We start from the raw sequence: 6,464 nt of genomic DNA on the forward strand, positions 1-6,464 counted from the left end.
TGTGAGTCATCACTCTGCAGTGAATGGGGATTTGGGGGTTAAAATTCAGCAACTTTTCTTGATCTTTTCCCTAACAACCTATGCAGAAACATGGATGAGTGATTTTTTAAAAAAAAGCATCTATGTTAATAATTTGGGGGTAAAAACAGATGAAAATATAAAGGCAAATGATGAATTTATCAAAAAGAAACAAGGACCCGATGGCATAAGTATGTAGGAATGGGTAGCTCAGAGAGATGGGGGAAGTAGACAAAGATGTAGAGTGAAGCAGAGAGTCTCACATTTGTCAACTGTTGTGTGTCCCAAACTCCCTTATGTAATAAATCCTTTATGTCTGCCCCACTGTCATGAAATCTTTATAGGACCAGCCTATGGAGAATACAAAGGAACGAAACAATGGATAGTCAGTGTTCTGGATAAATAATTCATCCCTTTGCTAGGACCTGGCTTCCTATTGCATTTAGAATAAAATACAAACCTCTACATTACCTTCCAGGCCAGATGTGACCTGCCCCTGCAAAACTTCATTTCTTAACCACTTCCATCCTTCTTCTCCAAGCTCTAGCCACACCTGCTTTCTTTAACTTCCTCGGACTTGTTATAGCAGTTCTTACTACAAAAGGAATTTTCACTGCTATTCTCTCTGTCTGGAATGCTTTTCTCTTAGCTGAATCTTTCCTGTAATATAGGTATCAATTAAATTTTAATCCCTCTTCCCCCAACAGACTTTCCGTCCCATCTAAAGCAGTCTTTCCCCTTCCCAACCACCAGGTCATCTATCACGTTATGCAGTTTGATTCCCTTCAAAGCTCTTATTACCTGAAATGTATTATTTTTGTTTTTTTCCTCTATTCTACACCCCCCCCCAGAATATAAGTTCCAGAATATCAGGGGTCTTCTAGACTTCATTCACTGCTCTATCCCTAGAACCTAGAACAATACCTGAGACATAGTAGGAAATGAATGAGAGAGAGAGATTGTGGTAGTAGAGGGAGAAAGAAAGGAAAAAAGGAAGGGAGAAAAAGAGCAAAGGGATCCACAGTGGAACTGCCTCCAGAAAAAAAGACTACTGGAAGAAAAGAAATGGGACTAGGGAAGAAAATGAGAAAGAGAGGAACAAAGAGGGATCCAGGTAGTGAGGGCTGGTTATGATGTACAATTTTGACACCTGTAAAAAGAAGTTTTTTATGTGTTTTCCAGGCAAAGGGAATGACAAATGCAAAAAGGAACTTTTTACACCACCACACAGCTACTTTTTCCTCTGTTGTTATTAGGGTTTTGTTTTCAGTGTGTGTGTCGTGGTTGTGTGTGTTTTTGGTGGGGTGGGGGGGTCCCTGTGTGTTATTCTAAGGGGAGGGCTGGGTTTTCTCCTTCAGGCTTCAACTGCTGCATCTTCCTGGTATTACCAATGGGAATCACCTAGACAATGACCACCACCCTTGGTGGCTCCACGGCCTATTCTAGGACTTTTAGGCAAGAGGCTGGAAAGAGAATGAAGGAAAGATCACCACCTGGCACCAATGAACTCTTCTCAAGTTCTATCAGTAAGTGGAGAGATGGTTTAAGTCTTACCATGTAGCTCTGGGTGATAGTGGTGGGCTTTCCAAAACATTATGACTTAACACAAACCAAGAACAGAGAGGTAAACCTTCCCAGAGGATGGGAGGGACAGGAAACTCTTACAAGGATCATTTTTCTGGTGCATTACTTGTGTGTCCTTTAGGTTCTGTTAGCGTAGCTTTGTTTAAATGTGAGCAAGCTGAGTCCTCCGCAAAATTCATGCACTGGCAACATGTTAGACAAAGAATGCACCCCACCCCAATTTGTTTTTATCCAGAAAAAATGTAAACCCTGGCATTGCTGTGACCGAGGACCTAACACTGGTTGCTTGTACAGGCCAGCAGCTCATACTTTTGAAACACAAGTCAAACCAGTGTTTGTAGATTTCTTTCTAGCAACATGTTTGGGCAATTACTCTTGTCTTCAACCAAACCCCTTTCCAGCCCCAGTACATACAGATCCAGAATCCATAACTAGCTGGGGTTCAGCAAAAGTAGCTTGGCTTCCATCTAGCTCCCCCTCCCATGAGGTTTATGATAAAGGAGAGGTAGGATTACATCTTCTTCCTGCAATGTGCACAGGAAGCAATCATATTTTAAAAGTTATTAAAAAAATAGTATGTATCTGTCACATTCCAAATTGTAGTTCATGTATTTTTCTGCAAGGAACTACATCAAACAAATTAATCATAAGTAAATCTAAATTTAGCTGTTTATCCCTAACTTAAAAAATGCCTAACTCATATTAGCAACATTCAGATAACTCAAGCTTTTTTTCTTTTTTAATCCAGCTGAACTATTAGCTGAAATGCCCCAATCTGCTGAAACACATTCCTGTATTTGAAACAGAAAAGGCTTTGAAGAGGTTAGAACCACATTATTTTTCATTTACCTGTTAACACCAAAGGAAGAAAAGAACTGTTTCAGCCAAATTAACACCTTATTGTCACACTTAAACATTAGTCCTCACACTAAAGCAGACACACATTAAAATTCTGAATTGCAACTCGGGAGCCCTTTAAGACAAAGAATTTTTGTTTTGTAAAAGGCACCAGGTGTCATGTCTCACATATTAATTTACATTTGGGGTGACAGGGACGGTGCTGAATGCTGCAGACACAAGGTTGAGTGAATAAGACATGGTTTCTTCCTTTCAGGACCCTGGCATCCAAGGGGGCAGCTAGTACAGGAAGGTGAGTCCTGGGTTGGTAGGATCACAGGATGCTGTCTGTAAATTACCCCAAAGTGCCAGGAGTCTAAGGTACCCCAACTTCCTCAACTCTTCTGCAACCACTTTTGCCGAGGACAACATGGTCCACCAAAGAAGTCTCTAACTAACAAAGGAAATTTTTTACATAAACATTTATTTACAGGAAAAAAATGAGAGGTGTGGGTGAAGGGGAATGAACTTGTCCCAGCTAGAGGGAGATAAGGAGGGCGAGTTAACTCTTGGAGAAGGTGCTGTCGGTAGAATATATGTATCTTTTGCTGTAAGAGGAAGATCCAGAAAATTATCATTGAAGGGTTATTTCTTTTCCTTGCATTTCTGGAAAAACAAGCCTCTTAATATCCTATTTTCTAATCCAAAGTCATGTGACATCTTTTTCTGAAAGTGAATAAAATTGACTTCCAAAGAACTTTGCTTGCCCAGGGGTGACACACCTTGTTGCAGCACCTTGCCGTACCTCAAAAAAGAATCAAGAAAACCTCACTCCAAATGTCTTACTGTCCATCTCATCTTGCTGACAAAAGCGTGCTGATCCTCAAATGGAGAGAGGGCTGTGAGGGTCACAGTTGTCCTCACTCCTTTAAGGTGAAAACTGATGCTTTCCTGCCAGGTCATTGCCCTTGCCCAGGCTTGTGGCCTTTGGGTGTCTTGTGTAAAGTCTGTTCTTTCCAAGGCTTGTAGTCTCCACAGCTGACTGCAAGCTAGATCCAGTCTCCTGGAGCTTTCTGAGGACTTCCTCAGGCACCACAAGTTGTGAGTGAGCGCCCTTCTTTGAACTATGAAGAATGTTTAACTGAGGGCCACAAATTTCTTCTGCTTGCCTTCATCAGTTTCCATATGGATCTGCAAGCCTGAAGACACTCATTCCTTTTAAAAATTCTTATTTTCTATCGATTCACATTGAAACAGTATTGGCCAAAGTTGTCAGTCTGGCTCTAAGGCTAGCTGGTCAAGTTGCTGCTCCACAAACAGTGGAATATTTCTTAATTCACAGCTATTGTTCATAACTCTTCAACTACTCTAATCCTTACCTTCAAGGATTCCCACATATGAATGAACTAAGCAGAATAACACAAAACAATAAGAGAAAGACCTGTGTTTTCAGCAAATGTAATTCTTAACTAGTTAGGAAGCATTCACTAATCATTTCTAACTATGTGCCAGTAAGTTTGGTTTACCTATGAAAATTCTGATTTCATTTGCCAAAGATCAGACGTCTCAAATGAAAACTATGCTGTTATCAATCTACTTCTCTGAAAGAGATGTTCAGAGTGCTCTTTTACATACATCAGGAGAGTGTGTTGTGAATTTTGCAGGTTGGTTTCAGCACGGGCTGCTTGTAGCATTAGGATGCATTCAGCTGCAAATAACAGAATCCAGTCTCCCAGGGCCTTAAGCAATAATGATGTTTAATTTTCTCACCTAACAAGAAGTCTGCGGAAGGCAGTCTCGGCAATGCAACGATGTCATCAAGGACCCAGACTCTGTCTGTCCTGTTCTGCCATCTTTTGCCGCTTCATGGCTATTGCAGCTTCAAATATCAGGTCCTCACAGGGCTGCATTCAAAACAAGAATGAAAAGACTGAGTAAAGTCCTTTCTTCTTGTGAAGTTCTGTGGTTTTTTTCCAGGAAAACAATTTCAGGAAGTCTCCCAACAGACCTCTCCTTTTGTCTCATCTGCCAGTTATGGGCCACAGGCCCATTCCTAGACCAATCAGAGGCAAAGGGAAATGGGAAGAGCCCAACCACAACTTATTCCCTTGTGGCTTGCGTGAGAAGCTTAGCTTGTGAGAAGCTTAGCTTCTCAGATTCCTAGAGGCCCATAAGATTGCATTTTCTTTCTGATATGATAGGGCATCTGAGCCACTGGATGTGAAACATCATGGGAACAAGATTGTTGTTGCTAGTTTCAAGGAAGTACAGATATTCAAACTCAAATTAGATATGAGGATTGACCAGTTGACAACTGAAAACTATGCTTTCTACCTATTGTTAAACTGTCCTGAATTATTGATTTGGGGCACATGAAGAGCTTTTTTTTTTTTTTTTTTCCCAAATTCACAGTTTTGTAAAGTGGTCACATGAATTCTGATGCATAGTATGGACCATGTTGTAAATTTCTGAAACTCTCTTTGGCAGGCAAACCTTAATATGTCTGCATTTGAAAGTATTTTCCTGTCTGTATTCAGTTTCAAGAGAAGACAATGAAATTGAAATCAAATTATGTTCACCCAGAGAACTCATAATCCCTGGAAGTTTAGAGGTGAGTCGAACATCTATCCTAGGGAGATCCCAAAATTTCCAGCGATAGGAAAAGTATTTGGCAGTTTACTCTTCAAGAAAGGAATAAGGATGAAGAGGAGAACTACAATCAGCTCTGCCAGCTAGAATTGGAATTGCAAGCTCTCCCCAACAAAAGGTATCCCACAACTCAGTCAATTAATACCTAGGGACACCAGGTCTCACTAGACTGTGGACACAAATGAAGTCATGTTCGTATCAAAGAATGCGGGCTTCCCTGGTGGCGCAGTGGTTGGGAGTCTGCCTGCCAGTGCAGGGGACATGGGTTCGTGCCCCGGTCCGGGAAGATCCCACATGCCGCGGAGCGGCTGGGCCCGTGAGCCATGGCCGCTGAGCCTGCGCATCCGGAGCCTGTGCTCCGCAATGGGAGAGACCGCAACAGTGAGAGGCTCGCGTACCGCAAAAAAAAAAAAAAAAAGAATGCATAGTTTCCTTCATTGACACACTCTTCCCCACCCCCTAAAAGTCTCACTCAAATATTTCTGGGAATCTCCAGAGAGAAAGCTTACATCTATGTTCTCTCATAGCAGTTTGCTAGCCACAATCATCACACAGCATCTATCTTATCTTTCCTCTCCGATGGCTCCACATTGCCTAGTTACTCTAAAGTAACTCTAAAGGGCGTCTGTCTTGCCTCTGCTCATGATAACCATTTGGGGAACATCAATGCCTCTGCTAAGGTTACTATTTTTTAATGCATAGCAAACTCAGTTCTCCAGGCTAGGCTAAACTAGCACAGCAAGAACAAAAGCCAGTGTCTCAGTCAGTGGCTTGCCATGACAAATGTTTATTTCTCACTGCCACAAAATCTAATAAAGATTTGGGCACGCTTTAGGGCAGGTATTTCACTTATAAGTGTTGCTATACATGAAATAGTTGCCCTAAAGGGTGCCCAGATCTTTATTAGATTTTGTGGCAGTGTCCTGTAGTTGCCCCGTTGGGAGCAGGAAACCTCCCTGGTCAACCAAGCAGGCTTACAGGGATACTCACCAGATAAGGGGCTTAATGGCTCCTCACCAGCTCTTCTCTGCTTTAGACTGCATGTAGCCAGTGCCACGGGCCCATTCAACTACAAGAGGGCCGAAAAGTGCAGAGAGGTCTTCCATATATATAAAGGCGAAGAGAACAGATTTTGGTGAATGCTAATAATATCTACTTTACAGGTAAGTGCTGGGTTCTTGGAAAAAATGGAAACAATAACCCTTCTCCAACTCTGTGCTCTGTTTCGTCACCTGATCCTCAAATCAGTACTGCGCCCAGAGTCCCCCAGACTTGCTCATGAGTAAGCTCCCTTGTTTAGTTCTAATCTCTCTTTCTATAGGAGTTTCAACAAGTCCAAGATTGGGGGGAAATGCTGTGCCATCTCTCATTCTCTC

This window comes from Phocoena sinus, chromosome 6 (genome assembly GCF_008692025.1).
Source record: "Phocoena sinus isolate mPhoSin1 chromosome 6, mPhoSin1.pri, whole genome shotgun sequence".
NCBI lineage: Eukaryota > Metazoa > Chordata > Mammalia > Artiodactyla > Phocoenidae > Phocoena > Phocoena sinus.